This window comes from Excalfactoria chinensis, chromosome 2 (genome assembly GCF_039878825.1).
Source record: "Excalfactoria chinensis isolate bCotChi1 chromosome 2, bCotChi1.hap2, whole genome shotgun sequence".
NCBI classification, from domain to species: Eukaryota; Metazoa; Chordata; class Aves; order Galliformes; family Phasianidae; genus Excalfactoria; species Excalfactoria chinensis.
In genome coordinates this window covers 6,675,173-6,697,484 of record NC_092826.1, presented here as the reverse complement: position 1 = coordinate 6,697,484, position 22,312 = coordinate 6,675,173, and positions in this window count along the sequence as shown.

Genomic DNA, 22,312 nt, shown 5'->3' with positions numbered 1-22,312 from the left:
TTTCTATGCTCTGCTTCACTGCTTACAGGTAACTCAGAGTGAGAAAAGGGGAATAATTATAATTTTTGCCTTGTATCTGCATCAGAAAGCCTTAAAATATTCTTGTTGATATACTGAACATTTGTAATCCTATGAAGCCTTGCCTCTATTTGTAATTAAGAAAGGACTATGTTGATATGGTACCAAAATAGACCTGAGTCCCTGAAAAAATATTTTTAATGAACTTTCAATTCTTTCTTATTTTGTTAGCAGACTGAGAGTACACTGCTGTATAACTGAGTCAGTACCCTGCTGCATCAGACTTGTGAATACCATACTCTGATTCTCCAAGGTCTTTTCCAGTAGAGGGATGAGTTAGCTTCACAATCTCCACTTCCACAACAAGGTTTTTTCTATTTTTAGCTCATTGTGAAGCAAAAGAAATAGAGCAAAGATACTTTTCACCTACTTTTCTCCAATTCTAAAACAATCTCTGATATTCTCATAGGGGTGCAAATGTTGACAATACAGAATCATGTCAGATTAGGAGTCTACAAAATACAGTCCTTCAAATCCCACATACCTTTTCTACTATTATTCACCTTTTCCACTCTGACTTATATTACTCTGAATACGTGATGCAAAAGTAGCAATAGGCAAACAGTACTATAATTGTTTCACCATTAAAGTGACACAAAGAATTGTAGTGCTTAGTCCTGGAAGATGAGAAAAGAGATGCATAAAGCAAATCCCTAATGCCTTAAGCAGGAAGAAAATGGCAGTAGATCTCCAGCTACAAGCCTAGGATGCTGTAGTGAAAAACTCTGATGACATTTGATGCAGTAAATGAGACTGGAAGGTAAATTTAGAGTCAACATTTGTCCTGGGTCTTCTGACAGCTAGATGTAAACTGATGACCATCAAGAGCATCTGCCAGTGGGAGAGTACATCTTAGGACATGTTGAAATTCAATTATCATTGGATAAATTGAGTTGTAAGAAATTAGCATTTGTATGTGCGGTCCTTTGAAATGATAGAGCAGATACTCAGTAAGGAGGAAGTACTGAGAATCTGTAGGTGTGTTTCTGGTCAGCACACTGCTCAATGTTTTTCCTTTCAAAGCTGAAGAGCTTAGCGGCACAAAGCTAAGCAGGATAAAGTGAATGCAGATAAAACTGGCCAGACAAGAAAATTTCTGAGTGATGTGAGTACAAGCCAATGAAAAGAAATGCCACAAGATACCTGTAGCTTGACTGAGGTTGTGTTTGTTCATGTGTGCATGTAGTTGTTCCCAAAATATGCAGTCTAATTGTGAGATCACTGTGGAAACTGCTTCAGATGGAGATGACAGTTCTGTCCCCAGACAGCCACAGTGATTTCCCCAGTGAGGACTAAATAAGAGATACTCAGAATTCACTGGAGGTAAGAAGGTCAAGTATACAGCAAGTGCAGCCATGTCTGGATAAGACATAATGGACATGGATAGTGCGTTCCTTTTGGAGAAGAAAAATATTTGCTCCTGCTCCAAACCTGAATTTCTGTAAGATCTGAGATTTAAAATAATGGTGACCCTTTCCTTGGAGATACTCAAAGTTCTCTAAACTCCCAACTATCCCAACCATGATTCTGGTTCATAAAATACATATTTAATTTTTACTTTTTACGAAGCTTTCAAATATGTTTTTCAGAACTTTGTTGAATTGGAATTTATTATTAATGCAACATAAGGAAATTTTCAAAGCTCCAATATTTTTCGGAGTGCTTATCTTAGAGGTAAGAGTCTGCAAAACCAAGTGTAGAACCAGAGAACCATAGAATCTTTCAACTGGAAGGGACTCTTGAGGGTCATCTCATCCAACTTCCCTGCAATGAACAGGGACACATACATCTAGATCAGGTTGTTCAGAGTCCTGTCCAGCCTGACCTTGAATGTCTCCAGGGACGGAGCATCCACCACCTCTCTGGGCAACCTGTTCCAGTTCCTCACCACCCTTACTGTAAAAAACTTCTTTCTTATTTACAGTCTAAATCTTCTCTCTGTATAATTGTTTTTTTGTATCTATCTGTACATGAACCAGAAATTCAGAATCAAATTCTAGTTATATATATATATCAATATTTACCTATATTACATGTATATTTATACCATGTCAGTACTTTTTCCACTATCTGTTGACTATTGTATATAAAGACACGGTTTTGGGCTGAATGGAAAAGAATGTGACCTCTCTTTTGCTGTTTGCTCTTCATTCAAAGGAATACAACTGATTTCAGTACGAGTTGCCACTGTCTAAAATCAGTGAATGTAACAAAACAGTCTTAACAAATAGAGGTATATAATAGAAGACTAAAACTACCCAAACACATTTACTCTTCAAACTAAGATTTTAAGTCCTGAAATTCTTATTTATGCAATTTTTATTTCCCTTTAACCCCTTGGCAATAGCTGGTAGGACTTCTGACATAAGCACTAATGAATTTTGCATTGAATTCTGACTCTTGGCATTTAGACCTTAATAAAATCTTCTTTTCCTTTATCTGGAAGATTCCTTTTTTGCTAATTGGTGTCAACATCAATCAAGATCAGAGGTGCAACAACGCTAGTTTAAAGGCCTTTTGCTCATCTGTTTTATACCCCAAGTAATATGAAGCTGTAGGCAGCTCACACATAAAAGTGGCAATAAACATCTTTTCATTCTAAAATGAACAAAAATCTTGGAAACTCTGAAAAATTGTGTTGTTGCAACAAATTAAAAGCCACTTCCAGAGATCTGTTAGTCACATGATTGGTACTTAGAGGCTGTGGAGCTGATGAGTGGCACTATGTTTCTATTCAAGATGACTGTCTCTTTGTTAGTGCAAGGCTGGAAACCCTCGGTCCCACTGAATTAAGAGCAAGACTCAGGCAACCAGAAGCTCCAAGTGAGCCAAACTAATGCTTTTTCTTGCTGTCCCAAATATCTTACCATCTGATGTAGTAGTGGATCCTGACCCAGCTAGCTTCACCCCATCCCTGAGTGAATTCAGAAAAGGTAACATCAACTGCTTCTGCTGTTTTGTTGTGGACTTTCAGAATTCCAGAGGGTATTCCAGAGGGACCTTGTAGCAACCTCCCAGTACCTGCAGAGGGCCTACAGGAAACTGGAGGGGGACTTTTTGTAAGGGCTTATAGCACGAGGACGAGGGAAAATGGTTTTAAACTGGAAGAGGGTGTATTTTGACTAGATATTAGGAAGAAATTCTTTACTGTGAGCATGGTGAGACACTGGAACAGATTGCCTAGTGAGTTTGTGGATGGCCCCTCCCTGGAAGCATTCAGTGCCAGGCTGGATGGGGTTTTGAGCAACCAGGTATAGTGGGAGGTGTCCCTGACTGTAGAAGAGGGGTTAGGACTATATGATCTTAAAGGTCCCTTCCAACCCAAGCCATTCTATGATTCTATAATACAGTATTATATATATATATATACACACACACATATATGTATTTGTCTAGATGAACTGTGAGTGGATGCTTTCAAAGTTAAAAACATATTTCTAGTGACAACCTTAAAAGCAAATGGAAATCTCACAGTAGGAATGATAAAATAGGCTTTCTTATCTATGATGAGATGCTATGTTGAACCTTTTGTTCCAGTGCCTCCATTGTTGTCAATGTCTTAATTCACTTCTCTGTTCCTGGGGTGGTGGGAGGCACAGAAGTGACAGGTGATGCTGAAAGTAGCCTAACCTGTGGGTAAATGGAGGATTCTATCCTCCTGGGTGGCCAACCTTGTAACATTCACTGGAAAAATCTTTTTTGACGCTACTTCATTGCATGGTGCTATACAAGGGCATCCCTGGTCAGCAGACCAATGGCAAATCTTTTGGTGTCCTGCAGGCTGTTGTGCATTTTTGAGTAATAGCTGCCTGGGAAGCAAATTAATGCCAGGAATGGACATTGTCTGCTGTAACTCACACGAATAGCTATGAACAGAAAGGCTGAACATTGCGATGACAACACATCAATAAGCAAAGCCACTTTCTCCACCTTCTGACATGAATTACCTGCCTTGGATACTGCACTACAATCAGCACTTGCATCATCAGGAGGAAAATAAAGGCGAGTTTGACCTTCTGGAGCAAGAGGATCTGTTTTCTTGAGCAGATGAGAGAGTTATTAGTTAGGAAAGTTACTTGGGCTCACTGTACAATGCACTGCCTCAGTGGAGCCACACCTGTGCATTTGATTTATGTCTTCAGCATAGGGTGAGATCTGTAAAGCCTGTTAGTGTAAATCATGGAATCATAGAATCATTAGGATTGGAAAAGACCATGAAGATCACCGAGTACAATCATCAACTCATCTCCACCATGCCCACTAAACTACACCCCTCAGTGCCTCATCTACAAAGTTCTTGAACACCTCCAGGGATGGCAACTCCACCACCTCCCTGGGCAGCCTGTTCCAATGCCTCATGACACCTTCTGAGAAGAAATTCTTCCTAATATCCAGATTGAACCTCCCTCAGCTCAACTTAAATCCACTACAGCTTGTCCTATTGCTGTTACCTGGGAGAAGAGGCTGAGCCTCACATCTCAACAGTCACAGTACTCGAGGTGCAGCCTCACTGGTGCCGAGTACAGGAGGACAATGACCTCTCTGCTCCTGCTGGGAGCACTGTTCTGATACAAGCCAGGATGCCACTGACCTTCTTGGCCACCTGGGCACACTGCTGCAAGACTCAGACTGAGCAACCTGCATGACTGTGTGCAATGGCAACTGCACAGCCTCACTGCAGATTGAGACGTTTGAGTGAGTCAGAGGATTACCAGGGGAGAAGGACTGCGACTGGAACTGCCAGCATCCCTCCTGGGCAACATGGCTGTGTTTGTGGCTAGTACAGGGGTTGCTGCAAAGAAGTAATTATGACAGCAGTGGGACTGCTGCATCACAGCAGCACTTGTATTGCCAGGCAAGACAAAACAGACTGTTTTGTCTCCCTTTCACCTTTTAGGCAGATCAGCGCAGTCCTTAGTGCTGGCCTTAGCTATTTCCCTCTTCATTTCACACATATTTCAAACAAACAGGGATGACAAAAGTATTCAATTTATTACAACACACAATGCTGGTAATTTTGCAGGATCTGAGGCCAGCTGAGCAATATGCTGCTGACATTAAATTGCTCATTCCCGTTTGCTACTAAGTAAAAGAATAAATCAATGGGTAATTCCTTTCTCTCACTTTACCCCATCTCTCTCTCCCCCTTTTTTTAAAGCCAAACATCAGTCCTTTTTATTTAGTCATGACAATGCAGCTAGAGAAGGAAATCTTAGTACTATACCAGTGTGTTTTGTTTCTTTTGTAGTGCTAATTAGGTGTTGAAGGTACGATTAGTGTCTCTCTGAGGAAGGCAGGTGCTATCCAGGAAGCTCACATAATGTTACAGTCAAATTTATTTGTTTATTTAAACAGGCTTTTGTCTGTAGTGGACATGTAACCTGTCCTCTAAAAAACAAAGCAACCAGGGGATTGCTGCATGTTGTGGTTTGCTGTTGTCCGATAATCACAGTTACCTGCCTCTGTATCTTGTCTGAGCAGTGTGTCTGGTCACAGCACAGCTCTGCTGTTTGTGGGGCAGGGAGAGATGTGAAATCATTTCAGCCCTCTGTAGTTCTTGCCAGAGTTTCTTGAATGGCAGGGCACTATAACAAAATGGGGAAGGCTTGTTTTTAATCCAAGCAAAATATGAATGAGATACTCCTGCTGCTACTGATTGTGTTCTTGTGTAAATGCAGCTAAGTTTGTGCTTGGAGTTAGTTCAGAGGGACCCATGTGTTCTTTCACTTACACGTAGATGGTAGCAGAAAGGTCCAGTCTGAATGACAGCTCACCTTCAAATAAGGGAAATGGTAGGCAGGATGGAAGAAAAGTAAAAAGCCATACCACGTATGCCTGAAGTTTGCTATGCACTAATAAATATTATATTTTGCATAAACATGTATATGCATATATATTTGTATGTTTTTACTGTATCAGGACCACGCTGTCTGCTGGAGTGTACCTAGCAGCACCTGTAAAGTGAGATCTATGAGATTTGTTTCTTCCTTCCCAGATACTTGTGCAAGGTAGTAAGCCTATGCAAAAGGGAGAGGCCATGCACGGGACCAAAGGTAAGGGCAGGCCGGCCCTTTATCTCAGCGGTCCATCTGGGAACAGAAATAGGATTTCTTCCCAGCACAGAAAACCATTCTAATACTAAGAAATAACTCTCAGGGAATTAAATTATAAATGGATATGCTGCCCTGAGGGTATGTTGATTTGTATCATAGGATGTCCATTACCATTCATGCTTGTGCTGTCAGGCTGGGAAGTCCAGTTAAGTTGCAGTATGGCAGATGAACTGTTAATATACAAGGCACCCTTCAATGGGAAGAGGCATGGGGGCACTAAACCAATTTATTCTAATGCAGTGAAATAAGAACTGAAGCAAAAATAGAAGGAAAAAAAAAAAAAAGAAAAAAAAAAAAAAAAAGAAGCTGTTGCAATGAACAATCACATTTTGAAATATATATATATTTATATATATGTATATATATATATATATTTTCTTGGTGGTGGAAATTTAATAAAAATAATGGAATTCATCAGAAAATAATGATACATTTTCTGACTAGGGAAGACGGTTTTTGGCTAGTTCAGAAAATCTGGCTATCATTTTCATCTCTGCTTCAGACCAGCCGTGTCATGGAGGCCATCCTTTCTCAGCAGGTTGATTTCCTTTCCTCAGACGTCATTCTGCCTGTGATGGGGACCCTAAGGCCAGTTCAGGCTTTGATTTCACTGTGGCAGTGCTTGCGGTGTTCCAAGTCTGCTATTCTGGAAGATGGACAATCAACAATAAATCTGAGAGAATCTGTGCCCACGGACCTGCCTTGGGTGGCACAGTGCTGCATGGTCAGTTGTCCTTGATACACAGCAGTAGGATCTGGCTGATTATTCCAATCTGCTGGTTATTCCAAAGCATTGCCTGTGAGAATGTTTTCTGTCACAACGTTGTTCTGCATGGCCTTTTACAGATACTAACTTTACAGAACCAACCACCAATATTTCACTTGTTTTGAATCTCTCTGACATTAATCTCAAGAAGGTCCCCCTCACTTCCCCTCTTCAGTGTGTTTACCTCATTTCTCTATTAGACTGAATGAATAACAAGAAGCCTCTCAGTTTTCACTGGTTTAATACTTGTTATTCTGTGCTTTATGACTTAGAATAGGTCTTGCCAGACAAGGAAGGCACCAGAAAAAGAGACTTACTCAGCTCAGTCTGACAGCAGGATAGGCAGGTGTCATCTCATGATGACATTTAAAGGTGGACGAGCCCCATGAGTGAGGGAGTTCAGTCTGCCGTAATCAGTGTCAACTCCAATGTAGATCATTTTTGTCATCTTTATTTATTCCCTTGAGAGATCTCCTTATAATAATAGGAAGACTGTAATTTAAAGGGCTGGGGGAGTTGGAGAATGGCTGAATTACTCACTATTTACACAAGGCACATTCTCCAACCAGCCCCAAGCATGGCTGACATACAACATCCTCCCTCTTTCCTCCTTGGAGCCCTGAAATACAAAAGAAATCCTTTGGCTCCTCAGTTAATCTGCAGGGATGGAAAATATCATCTTCCCCTTTTATTTAAGGGAGGTGTGTCACACCTGAGACTTCGACAAACTCCTATTGGTCGTCTTTCAAAGCTTTGCTTTTAATAAGAAACAGTGAACAGCAATTTGCAGCCATCCTATGCCAAAAGATTCTACAGTTTATTGTAGCATAGATCCATAAAACACTGAAATAAACACTTGTGCAGCTGATTTTCTATGACTGTTGCTAATTAGATGCACATGTATATACAAAGCTTTGTTTTAGCTACCAGCCATTTGATCTGTCTTGACTTCAGCCTCTGCCTTTTAAATACCTGAAGGCAAGACTACCTGTGCAGCTCAGCATCTTTAAATCTATGCTTCATCCAGGCTGGCCCAACATGACCCTGGGGCCAGCAGCTGCTGCTGGGGCAGGGAGGAATGCGTAGGGAAATATACTGGTCATGGCATATCAAACACAGTTGCCACAGCAGCAGATCTCTTTTTCTTTCTTTCCTTCCTCCAGGAATCTTGAGTGTATTTAAATATTAAACCTGGAAACGTCTCAGTGTATCCCCTGAGGACTATTTCTATTGAAAACATCTAAAATCCAATAAAATTAGCCAGTCCTTTTGATGTTTGTAAAGTGGCTGCTCACTGAGGCAGCAGGTTTGGGATACAATATCAGACTCCCACATAAACATCTACGTAGCATTTCCAATAGTGAGGATAGCTGTAGTTTTCCTGCTACATATCACATTCCACTCACTCACATTACCCTCTATTAAAAATAAATAGATAAATAAAGGGGACATTGAGGAGGGTTTGTTTGTTTTACTCTTATTTCTACGTAGCATTGATTTACCTTGTGTCTTAGAGAAATCCTTTAATCAAAAAGTACTTTGAGCATACAGAAATCTATTCAGCAAAGGATGTCATTTCCTAGGAAAAAGTTGATCGTACTCACTAAATCAGAGCTTGTTTCAACTTTGCCAAGGATGGAAACTGTTTGTTTGGGTCTTTTTTTGTGGCAACAGGGAGAAAACTCACAAATTCTAGCAGTTAGGTTTTTGTTCAGCTATGATGCTTCACTACCATCACCTCCCTAAGAAGCAAATGGGGAAGGACAACAGAATCTCCAGGTATTTTTCATGGCTGCAGACCCAAGCAAGGCTGGGAAGAATCATAGCAGCAGAAGCCTTTAGGATTAAGTTAACATGCAAAATAAATCTAAGAGATTTGCTTAATGAAATGCACTGATTCCATGCTGAGTCCAGGCTGGTAGAATACCAGGATAAATCTTCATGTCCCACAGAAATACTTATACCTCTTTTTAATTTTCACATCAGGCTCAAGTGCTATTCGTGGAAATTAAAAATTGGAGTCAGAAGAACATGGAGGTTCTCAGCCAAATCATCACTGTCTGTCAGAAGGAACAGGCTCTTTCAGCAGCAGCCACATTAACCATTGGCCTAAGTCAGTTTTCCATGGAGTAGCAGGCACTTTTCCAATTTCCTAATACATACTATTGCCTTGGCAAAGAGTAAATGGGACCTGGTGCCAGGATACTTGTATCTAGAGCACACTTTGACTCCTTGCTGTATTTGCAGAAATTCCAGGTACACATCATTAATCACAAAGCCTGTCCTATTCTTGAATTATTTAATACAATATTGGAGGAGTTTCTGAATTATTTAAAGCAATATGTGAAAGGTTCCCTACAATATACATGCAGAGATTATTAAGAGCCTTGCTAAACAGATTTAAGTTGCCGGAACCCAATATCAGCTCCTTGTGTTCCACAGCCTTAACTTGAATAGAGAAAAAAAAACTGCATGCTCCTGTCCAATAGTCTCCTAAAATTTCCCCCAGAATTTACTGCAGCTGTTATAAATAAGTGAATTGACTTTAATCTATCTCATCGGTTGCTCAAAACATGGCAGGCAAAAAGAAAAGGACAAATGAGCTGTAATTTGATGGTAAAGGAGAATGGAAAAGCCGAAATATTTACCTGATCCTCAAGTACACGTGAAACAGACACATGCACTGCCATGGGCAGTGCTCTTCAGCTGCAGTGTTCAGTCCCACAAGCAGTCCCTACACAGCCACTATTTCTGCTGTGCATACAGATGTTCTGAGATACACTCTGGAATATCCTCTTTCTGTTCTCTCACCGTGTACAGGTCTCTTCAAACCATGAGATTATGGACATAAGGGAGGACAGGCTGTCATCAGCACCCTCTCCATATAATTAAGCCTGAGAATAGACAGACCATGAATCCTTATAATAAATTAAGTAGGAGAGGGAGCCCAGAATTTCTTGGCTCCCTCTTATCAGTCAGATGGCAAGATAGGTGAGTGATGGGATCTAGCATTATCCCTTATCTAGCCAAATATACTGCAAAGTATTTTCAGCAGCAGATTTCCCCCTTGGATGCACTGTAGTGCTCACACTACAAGTGATTTCCCACCCAGAAAGAGCAGCTGGATCACCAGATCAGTGCAGATGGTGCTCCAGGAACCAAATAACAAAGGTTGGCAGCAAAATGAGACTTGAGTGTAGCTTCGTGAATAATTAAACCCACACCTAAACAGAAGTTTATATCCAGACTTAGCAGCTGTGACCTTATTTTGGCTCTGCTTTTCCATCATAAGGCTGAAAAAGACCACTAGGATCATCAGATCCAACCATCAGCCCATCACCACCATTCCAACTAAATCTTGACCCTCAGTGCCACAGAGTGGTCCTGTTCCACTGACCAGAAAGATGGACTGGGGAGATTCCTATTACCTTGGAGAAGCTAAAAATAACAGCTGAGAAAATCTCAGCATCAAGAAAATCAGCTCTGGCCCGCTCCTTCCCCTCTTCCTCCTTTTCTGTTACAGGCATTTGCTAGGAGAGAAGGAAAATAGCTCTTTAAAGGGCACTCAGAACAGTTGCAAGTAAAATTAGGACCACATAGAAGTGAATGTTCATTTGACAGTTACCAGATCTGCTGTCTCAGGTTTGGTTATGTGTTCAAACACTTTAGCAGGTGCACTTAGGTTAGTTTTTCTGAAAACTTTCCTTCCTAGACAAGAAGATGGACTGGAATTACCTGCTGAATCTTTCCCTTCAGCTCAACAGAGAGATGAGAATTCTCTTCTAGTCTCAGCAGCTCTGTGTGCAGAGGTACCACCTACTCCTCCTTTAACCTGATTCAATAAGGTTACATATATTACAGATTCATAGATCATAGAATTACCCAGGTTGGAAAGGACCTCGAAGATCATCAAGTCCAACCGCAGCCTAACCATAGTACCCTAACTCTAACAACCCTCTGCTAAATCATATCTCTGAGCAAAATGTCTCCTTTTCATTACAGATATTTTCCTGCCTCTGTTTCTACATAAATAATTTTGTTTGTTTGTTTGTTTGTTTGTTTGCTTAAAAAAAAAGGCCTGATCAGATTTTATTTTTTTTTGTTTCCCCTGAAAATTACATAGCATTTTCCAGTTGCTAACTCTGTTAACTCTAAAATATTACAAATAAATGGAGAGGAAAGGCAGAAGAGAGATTACCAGCATGTATTTTTTAGCCGAGTAATCACAGTGGAAGCATTCACCTTTCCACTCATATCAAGAAGGCCATGAACTTGTTAGATAGCCAACTGTAATGCAATAGGATTGTATATGATGGTAGATCATCTTAGTTTATCCATTCTGCTTTCCCTATGAGCTTACACGGGCTTAAAATCTATTTGCTTTTCACTTTGTTTAGCCTTGATTTAAAGGTATGACAGCAAATAAGTGGATGCCTATTCTTCATTGTCTCCGTGTATGGAGTAAAGCACGTCATACATCACTGCTTATGATTCTGCCCTAGTAGGTATATGGGGTATGAGTCTGTATGTGTGCAGGGAATAAGAGCAAAGACACACATCTGTGCATTGGAATTTTTGCCCACTTTTGTCCAGCTGTGTGGTGATTAGAGAAACGAGGGTCAGACTGTCCCACTGCACCTCCACCTCAAGTGTTCCTAGTATTGTGTACCAGGAAGCCCCGCCTCAACAGCCACTTAAATTTCTAAGCATAGAAATGCTATAGAATTATTCTGGGATATATTCTGAGTTATTAGACCATCTAAATAGGACATGATCACTTTATAGGGCTTTAGCTGGATGCCACTAGATTTAGCTCAAATCCAACAGCTGATTGGTTCTTAAAAGGTCTTGTTCACAACAAGTGTTTTAATCTTAACAGCAGTGATCTAAAACAAAATACTTCAGTTGGAAGGGATCTACAAGATAACTGAAGATGGAGGGTAGTTCTATTCAGTTCTTTCTGCTTTCTCTGGTTTGGAGCATGTCCACTTTTGGACTTATCTTTTAAAAAGCTATATAGAATAACATGTTCTCTTTCCCAGTTCTTCCCCTAGCTTTACTGGCATTAACTCAGACAGACTTTGTCCTGAACGCTTTCCAACCACTCATTCAGTGCCACACTCTTGTTACTTCATGCACATCTAAAATGATAACATAAAAGTCAACCAACCAGTGCTTTATCTGTACTGAAGCCAATGCAATCACATCAGAGGTATAGCTTGCCTTTATTTCTTTCTTTACATTGTCAGTTTTTCCTGCAACCTTTATACAATTTTAATACAGTTTTAAAATCTGCCAATGAGTTTAATGGTCATCAAGTTATGCCTTGACTGTTGAAAAAGGGCTTTATGAATATATTATTTTTGTTTCATGGGCATCCATTCTTATCACTTTATTACTTTGAAATCAGTTCTGCGTTTGTAGAACTTAAGAGCTGTGTCCTTAATCTCAGCATCCTTATAAAGATATTCAATCAGTCTCTTATGTTAATCCAGTGACCACAATATCCACCATAAAATTGTTTTAAGGGCAATGTAGACTATCAAAGGTGAGCGTAATACAAAATATTTGTAAGTCATGTCTTTCTCAAGTTCTGAGTAATTTTAATTGTCTGGCTTTTCAGATATAAATCTTCTGTTTTGCTACGCAACATTATTTTCCTGCAGAGCACTCTTTGAGATGCACAAAAACACTAACACAGAGATACCAATCTTCTTGTACCATTATCATGGTATTTTGAAGCTTCTTTGAATTATCTGCGGTGCTGTGAGGATGAGAAGGTTCTCAGTTCATACAACAGAGTCTTTCATTTAATTTAAACGCAGCTACCACTCATTATGGAATGCATACAAGATGGCACCACCACAAAGAAATAAATGTCTGCCTAGTTCTTGCTATCACCGCAAACTGTACATCATGCTGCAGCCTGGGGTGTGTTCTTCTGCAGCATTGCTTTCTCCGCTAAGCGAAGTATTTGGGGTAACACTGACACCTTATTCTGCAGTAACTTCTAGCACCTGAATCAGTTAAGAGTGCTCAAAGGATGAAGAGTTACATAATGTATGTTTGAGGCAGGTAGTATCTGATCCCCCAGAATTTATCTGCATTTCTTCTCCTTTCAAGTCTGCTCATCAAAGAGTTTATTAGAACACATCTAAACAAGCGCTCCCCTCCTGCCCACATACAAATGCTGCTGCCGGGAGAGCAGGATGCCAAACAAAACTGTAATCCCTCTAAAGCATAAGACAGAGAAATTAGAAAGGGAAGCAATCACAAAAGAGCCACTAATTTAGTTATCAATAATCTGCAAAATCCATATGAAGCAATTATTGTGTTGAAAAGGAGAGAAGGAAATTGCACTACAGTCATTTGTAGAGTGTCATTCAAAATTTAAAATAAATACTGTTAGAGGTGGGAAGTCTGGCAAAGTTATGGTGACCTGCAGGTTTTATGTGATTCTTTATTAATAATAATAAAAAAAGCAGCTTAGGATAAATATTCTAACAGGCACATTTACCTAGGATGAGAAGCTGCTATTACAGTATTGTCCAAAGCAAATGTACCGAGAAACAAGACTGCATATTGAACCTGTATGTACTGTCACTGCTTGTGTCCCTGAAGGACCCCTCTTTGACTTCCACAGCTTCTTTTTCTGCTCTCATGCCTGAACTATTTCTTCCAACAAATCACAGTGCTTCCTTTGGAAGATTTCCTATCCTGGGTTCAGTCAACCTCACAGACCCCACGTCCTGGGAGACTCAGAAATCCATAGCACAGCTCCCATGTGCTACCCTCAGCATATGTGTTCACAAACAATTGTAGGGATATTTTACCTTTTTGACTTCTTTGCAGGTGAGATGGAATGTTGAAGAAAGTTATTCAGAGACCCAAACAGGCAGGATATGAACCAGGCCAGTATGGGGAATTATGCAGTTTTCTTTACTTGGGGGTCACAGAATCATAGAATTAAGGAATGGCTTGAGCTGGAAGGGAACTCAAGAACCATCAAGTTTCAACCCCCTTCCACAGGCAGGGCTGCCAACTGCTACATCGAGTACTAGATCAGATTGCCTAGGGCCCCATCCAACTTGCCCTTAAACACATCCAGATGTGTTTACAATACTCAGAATCATATAAAATGTAACTATCTCTCCTAGCCTTGATCAGGATAGACTTAATCTCAGGAGGTGACTGGTGGAACTCTGATCCCTTCTATCCACTGACTTCTATGATAAACTTATAGCTGCCAATACTTGCCAGCTCTACTCAGTGGTCTTAATGCATGGATTTAGAAGTTTGTTTTGAGCTAGTAACGCCTTTGTATATAGCTCTGGTTAATGGCTGCATCTGCTAAACTTCGTTACAATGTGAATAAATAAGTATAAGCAGATGATGACAAAGCCAAGAAAGCTGACAAAGTTGGAAGGTTTTTATGTTTAGGCATTAATTCTAGAAAGCTGTGGATTTACATCCATTTGCTATCACTCACTTACATCAACACAGTTTGGTTTCCATGTGGCAGGATCCTGGGGTTGAATTAAGATCAATGACTAATCATTTTAATGAATCTGTCTCCAAATCACATTGTAAAACTGAGATTCAATGCCTCAGTTTCCCCTGAAGAAGTCAGGGAAGGTAAAAATTCCCTTCTCCAATTCTGTTTTTGATTCTGCCTTAAGCATGTTGGGTAGGGCTGTGCTCAGCATCTACAACAGCAGTGGCTTGTGCTCAGATGAAGTATTTAAATAGAGTTGTAATGAGCGTCATGACAACAGATTTGTTTTTTCAGCTTCTTGATTATGTACTACTATAAATTTAATACAAGCAAACTTCATTATGATGGTGGGGCTTCTGGTCTGTGCTGTAGGTCTGAATCCAGAAACACAGAGTTGTGATAAGAAGTTAATGAAGATAATAAAGGACAGGTTAACTGAATTGTTTTGACTAAGGCTCACTCAAATCCTGCACTAAGATGTTTATTTTACCTGGATTAAATCACCCATCCTTTGCTGGAAAACTTACTGTATTATGTCATTCAGCATCAAAGCACAGCAGTGTTTTTCATGATCTATATAATGATCAGTGTTTTTGACAGTTTATCTTGTCTTTCACATAGCAATGATGTGCATTCCCAAGGTACCAGATGTTTATACCCCCAAGTAGGTGAAATGTAGTAGAAAAGGATGTTGTTTTGATGATTCTCTTATAGCATATTCCTCACAGTGCTCATCCGAGCATCTGTGATGACAGTAGTAAATAATGCTTAGTGCTCCTATAGCACAGTACATGCTCAAAATGAAATTTTAGTAGTAGTAAGCTTAGAGACCTCTGAAGAAGTGAGCATGTATTGAAGGGAGAAAGTTAACCACTGACTGTGATAAAACCAGGGCAAGCCAGGAAGTGTTCTCAGAGGAGACTCCTACCTAGAAAAATCATAAAAAATGCTTCACTGAGTTGGTAAAACCAGGCAAACAAATGGACTCCAGGGAAATTACTGTTGAGGGAAAATAAATTCTTTAATTTTGCACTACAGTTGAAGTTTTACCTTTGGTTTGGGCAAATATTTACATGTGAGAGAGACCTCGGTAGAAATTAACAGATGTCTTTTATTTACCTATGAGAAATAGGTACTTGCAATCCAACCTGATATTACAGTATTGTCGATGTATGGTGGAAGGATCTGTATTACATAACAGTATTACATAACAGTATGGTGGAAGGATCCGTATTATCCTTTTCCTGATACTTCAGAACAGACTGGGATTTCAGAATGGATATGCCTCGGTCCAAAGGCATACTTGTAAAATGAGATGAAAAGTTGTTGCTGTTTTGAGAATACATATACTGTATTTGAGTCTGTGTTGTCGTGTCCCACCTGTAGAGCACAACATAAAAACATGCCACTGATATTTTGGTTGAGTAGTTGTGTTTGCACCCTGCCACAAGTGGATAAGGACCACTCAGTTGTGTTCCCTAACTCCCTCCAGCACAGCTTGCTGGATGCTGGATGCTAAGTCCTTACTGGCCACACCGTGCAATGTCAAAACTCACAGAGAAAAGGAAGTGAAACCAGTGGAACTAAACACAACACATTAACTATTCACTTTGGAACATAAGGGATGAGGAGATAAATATTCAAAGTCATCCCAATAATAGCAATGCATAATATATCTGATGATTCCCAGATTATTTTTAGAAAGTGTTGCATTGCTGCAGTGTTCAACTGAAATATCACCCAGTGAGACTCCAGCATAATTAAGCAATGATTAATCAATACTTAACTAAAGAAATTAAGCTCAGGAGAAACAATTAATTGAAGTTAAGTGAACTTTGACAGCTCATATTAAACTAAGGCTCTAATTAACAAAAGCATTGTGCATCCTTTAAATGGAGAGACGTGCAGGCTTCAGGTGCTAAAGATGGGGTGAGTCTTAACGCTGCAGATTTCCAGATGATGAAGAGGTGCTGACAGAGAGCTTCATTTCAGGCTTTTTTAACAGAGAAGCTAATTCTTCTTCTCTATGTCCAAGATACTATTTGGCACTACAGGTGGCTATTGTGATAAACAAATACATTACCTTTGGTACCGTTCAGTACCATTTATTGTGGAAGATCATTGCTGCCTGTGTGAGACTTACCCCATCTTTACCCTTTCTCTGACCTGATTATACCTTCTGGTCAAGGTCACGGACCCAGAGAGGCTCCTGTGACACTGAACAGCACCTGCCTTGAGTAAAAGGTGTTCCAGTTGGCAAAAACAACTACATAAACATGAATAAACCAAATAAAGTGTATTGTGAGTCAATGCCTGGGTGCTGGTCTCTGAGGGGAAAAGACAGGGTTGCCCCTTGTAGGACATAGCTGGTTCCTGCTGCAGAACACAGCTGAGCCCAGCGTCAACCTGACAGCACCTCAGGGAGAACAGATTTCAGCACAGGCACAGTGGGCATAGGCTGAGGAGGAGGCATCAAGCAAGGGAGAAGCAACAAAGGGACCCCAGGTCCAAAGAGAAGGAGGGCAGGAAGAGCTCCAGGCCCACAGTAGGGAACTCCCTGTGGCCACATGGAGCCCACCTGGACCAGATCTGCACCTGCAGCCCAAGGAGTTGGGATAATTGGTATGATCTCTATGAAAAGCTTGATTTAAGATATGAGCAATAGACCTGGTTGGGAAGAATGCAGGAAACAGAAAGGATCTAAGCTGCCACTTTAGTATCTTGTCTCTCAACTACTTCAGGAACTAGAACAGCATTGGTACTGTTCAGTAGCCAAGGCATGCCTACATGGGGCAGACTGATAATCATCTTTGGGCTCTGGACCCACCTGTGTCAGTCCAAACAGTAGGCCTTCTGCTAACTCATTTCACTGCCAGTGAAGATTTTCAGGGAATGGTCACAGAAGCAATTCATCAGGAAGGGGAGGTACATGGAGGATGGCATCTCTCTACTGTGGATGAATTTCTGGCAGTTATTTCTTCCACCTGCTAGACCCCAATGAAAATATGTGTCTACAGCCTCAATGGGCAACCTCGACACAAAAGATTATGGTGCCTAGTACGGTCAGTCTCTTTTCTCAGGTAACTAGCAATAGGATAGAAGGTAATGGCCTTAAATTGTGCCAGGGGATGTTCAGGTCAGATATTAGGAAAAAAATTATTCTCAGAGCAGTGAGGTACTGGCACAGGCTGCCCTGGGAGGTGGTTGAGACACCATCCACGGAGGTGTTCAAGAGAAACGTAGATGTTGCATTGAGTGACATAGACTAGAGCTGATAGGCCTGGATTGATAGCTGTACTCAATGATCTCAGTGATCTTCCCAGCCCTAATGATTCTATGATTCTATGAACAGCATCACTCCCCAAGGTAGCATGTAATACAAAGCTGCAACCTGGAACTCTTTTAAGGGGCAGGAATGGGGACTATAGCCTGATCTCAGCTCCACCTTTCTGAGAGGAATCTTCCTCTGGAGAGAGGGACCTTTCCCTGCTGTTTTTAGAGGCACTTGATAATGGAATAAATCTCAGAAGGGAAAAAAAATAAAATAAAAAGAGGTGATTGGCTAACGGATTAATTGCTCTGTTAATTGCTTTGCCTCTGGTGCTCCAGTCCCTGAGGAGAAAGGGCCTGAGGGTTATCCCAGCCAATGCTAGTTCTCCTAAATGATGAGCAATTATCTCCCAGGTAATGACTGCTAAGTGTGGAGGTTGCAAAGTAGCTCCATTCAAAATGATGGATGGGTCCAAAGTTGAACTTCATCTCTGGAATTAACGCTCAAATTAGGAGCTGATATACTCTGATTCTGTGTGGACTGGGCCTGACTTTGCAACAATACAAATGGTGAAGTCTACTGCAGTAAAGGTTCAGATACTGAGCCCAACTCCACTGCTAGAGCCTTGTTGAAAACCCTTGTTGAACAATTACAGATCTGATTTTATTCTGCTTGAGATCTCTACAGGTTGCTTTAACCATGAAAGCATTCTGAGTGCTCTGCAGAGAGGTGGCAGCTTTTCTCCACTCATTTACTAAACTTAAGCTAACCTGACCCAGTGAACTGAGGGACAGAGGAGTAGTTTATACACCACCAATGGGGGCAAAGTAATGATGTGATGTTTCAAAGTTACAAAGGAGGAAGTGGAAGCTAAGTACTGGCTCTCTTTTTGCTCTGTAAATAGTTGCACATCAATACCTTGGATATGTAGTTGTGTGGAGGTCCTGATTCTGCAGGGTACATGTACCATGGGGGAAGAAGTTTGCACTGCAGGAAACTGCATATCTAAATGAGCCAAAGTTGAAAAGCAAAACAAAACAAAACAAAACACAACAACTTGCCTACAAAAAAAAAAAAGCATAAAAGGTGAAGTGACTTGCCTGCAGACACAAAGTAAGACAATAGGAGGATGAGGAAGTGCATCCTGTGCTCTTCCCCTTAAGGCATATAGCCTCTCCATTAAGTGTGCCTAACCAGGTGTATGATACGTAAAGTGCATATGGGTGAGTTTTCCCAAGCAGCAATAAAAACATGCATTATTGCTATGCTCCTACCTGCCATGTTTCTTCTTTATTCACCAAGTGGTGGAAGGTGTCTCTGTTTCATCAGTTAAACCCAAGAGTGATGATTTCCAGAGGTATTGCTACTTAGTGGAAGAAATTCATCCTTAGGCTAAAGGACAAAGCACAAGGCCTAAGTGTTATTTAAATGGCTCATAAAGCATGTGCAGGCTCTTTAGTCAGAGTGAAAATCACCCTTTGCTAACACAGGAAATAATCCTGCTTTCCTCTGCCTTGCCTAGTCTTTTCATGATGATTAATCTCTTTCCTTCTGGTCCCCATTATTTCTGTAAATGAGAATATGCTGTAACATTGCTGAGGTTGGGCTAATTAAATCAGCTCTTTCTTATCTCATTGATCTGCATTTTAAAGCTGAGCTGATTAAGGAGGGGAGAGTATATTTGATTAGAAATATGTTTTTGCTGGTTAGTTACATCAAAGGGTAGATTACAGGAGAGCAGAGGAGCAGAACTCACGTGGCTACTCTTCTTAGTGGTTCTTAGAAGGAAGGGAGAATAACACAAAATGAAACCCAAACTCTAAGACACGTTTTTAATCCATATTTGTTAAAAAATCAAATGACAATACCTATACTTTCTCTTCTGAAAAAGTTGTAATAAGGGACATATGAAACTATGATACAGATAAAACACTTCCATACTCTGCATGGTGCCACAGACAGTACCTTATCTAACATCAGGAAGAAAGCAGGCTAAAACAGAAATTGCTTCCTGATTTTATGGACTGTATCAACAGAGTCATTCAGCACCCCTGACCAAATCCTTACCTGGGCTGGCAGCCAAAGCAAAAGCTCAGAGCAAGGTCCCAGGTTGATCCTCTGCTTCAGCTACTCTTGGGCAGTTTTTGTAGCATTTCCAACTGGTCTATCTGCATGCATTGTTAAAGCAAATGTTACAGGTAATGTGGTTCACAGCTGGAAGAAGCTGTGACTCCCTGACAAAATCCTTCACTAATGTGCAAAGCCCTTTATTGAAGTCCTGCATTAAGCAAGCAGTTTTTGGTAGCTCCAAGAATGCCTGATCCTCTGCTCAGGTAGGATTTTACTGGGAGAAGGAATGACTGGGAAAAAGGGCTAGGAATAGAAGCTTCCTGATTCCTTCCTCTGAGTTTATGAGGAGTATTAAGGAAACCAGCTCTTCTGTGACTTCTTGAGTTGAGCCACTGAAAAGTCTCCTAACTTACCAGTAGGTCTGGGACAAAAATAGTGGCTTTATTCTGTGTTTAACTGTTGAAACATACTGGGAGATTGGCAAAGCCTCCTAGATTTCCATCTTATAGACTACATCTTGTGAGGCTACAGTGCAGTTCTCAGACTGATGGTTAGGATGTTCCTCCTCTTTGATACCTTTGTACCTGTGTGCTTATACTGTGTCTATTTCTGGGTTCCTCAGTACAAAAGAGACTTAAACATAATAGAAAGAGTTCGGTGAAGGGCCATAAAGCCGATTAAAGGAGGGAAAGATCAGGCCTACGAGGAAAAGCTGAGAGAGGTGGGACTCTTCAGCCTGTAAAAGTAGTGGTTCAGGAGGAAGCTTATCAATATGTACAAATTCCTGAAGGGAGAATACAAAGAGGATGGAACTAGGCTCTTTAGAATGGTGCCAGGTGTCAGACCAAGAGGCAGTGGACACAAAGTGAAACACAGCAGTTTCCATCTGAACATTAGGAAGCTGATCTTTACTGTGCAGGTGTCTGCCTCAAGTTACCCATAAATGTTGTAGAGATCTCCTTGGGCATCTTCAAAAATTGTTTGGACATGGACCTGGAAAACCTTCTCTGGGTGTTCCTGATTGAGCAGGGGTCCTGATTGACCAGATGATCTTCAGAAGTTCCTTCCAACTTCAGGCATTCTTTGAATCTGCGGTCATTACAGATGCTGCCTATTTATTCCTTCCTCCTCACTATTTCATCTCAGGCTTCACTCATGGTCCTGAACTGATCTACAACTGTAACTAGCATAAGTCGTTTGTTGCATTCATTTCCAACAGCCAGCATTCAGCTGATGATGTTGTGACTCATTTTGTCAATGGTTTAATTTCGTCAGTGGGTTCGGGAGAGCTCATTGAAAATGGGAGTCAGGATGTTTACATTCTTTGCCTGGCATGAGGTCAAGCAATCAGAACAGTAGCTACAGACAGCAGGGATAAACCCATAGATTTAGTGTTAATTGGAAAGGCAGTGCGGCTGTGATAAGAACTGTTAGAAGAGAGAAGAGAATTTTACTCCCAGAGTGACATTATGCAACGCTATTCTTTATTAATGAAATGCCGTAAGCAGGTAGAGAGGAGCAAAGGACTCAAGAAATTTTTAATTACACATTCCAGAATTAAGAGACTTTTTCTGAAGACCAAACACACTTGCAAGAGTAAATTTCTGTCTCCAGCCACCGCCCCTCTCCCCAAAATAGTATAATACTTGAAGTATTAATGTAAGGAGATTGCAAACAAGCAGTAATGTGTGAATTCTGGCAAGTTTCATGTTTTCTTTGCAAGGACAATAATAGATAAATATAACATGATAATTACAGGAAGATAATTATTTAAAAAAAAGAACATACCCAAGACATCGAGTATGTCTAGGAGTTGTAACATCCTCAACTTCAGACTCAGTTATTAATATGTGAACAAAAGACACTGAAAAGTAATCTGAAAATAAGCTCTAACCCCTAACAAAATATTGAGTGAGAATTATGAGCTCGGCTGGCATGGGACTGCCAGAAGTTCTGATCTGTAAAAAAAAACAATACTAAATGTTATCAGTTCATGCCTTAACATTTTTTATTTGAGTCAGAAGTGAGGTGATACAAGTATTTATTTATTTACAATGAAAAAAACCAAAACAAAACCCAAACAGATATTTATTCTTAAAGGAGAATAAGAGAAACTGCTAACAAGGAATTAATCAGAATTAATCATCATATGCTATGATGAAATGTGATAAGCATGAGATGCATATTGGTATTATTTTTTTTTATTATTATTTTTGCAGCATATGTATTTCCAAATTCTACTGCTTAAAGAGGTAATAGGAGTTCTATTGGCATTGCTATTGATGCGTATGAAATTTCCCTTGAACTGGAATGGGAAAAACAGTGAAAGTGATTAAAGATTGCAAGTCCCCTTCTGGAAAACTAATTGCTGTCAGTGATCACAGAAGTTATAAAGAACTGAAACAGAAGAGAAGGAATCAAGGAAAGAAGGAAGAAATTGTGTAAAGAAAAAATAAGGAAGGGAAGGAGGAAGAAAAGAAGAAAAGAGGGAGGGAGAGAGGGAGGGAAGGAGGAAGGAA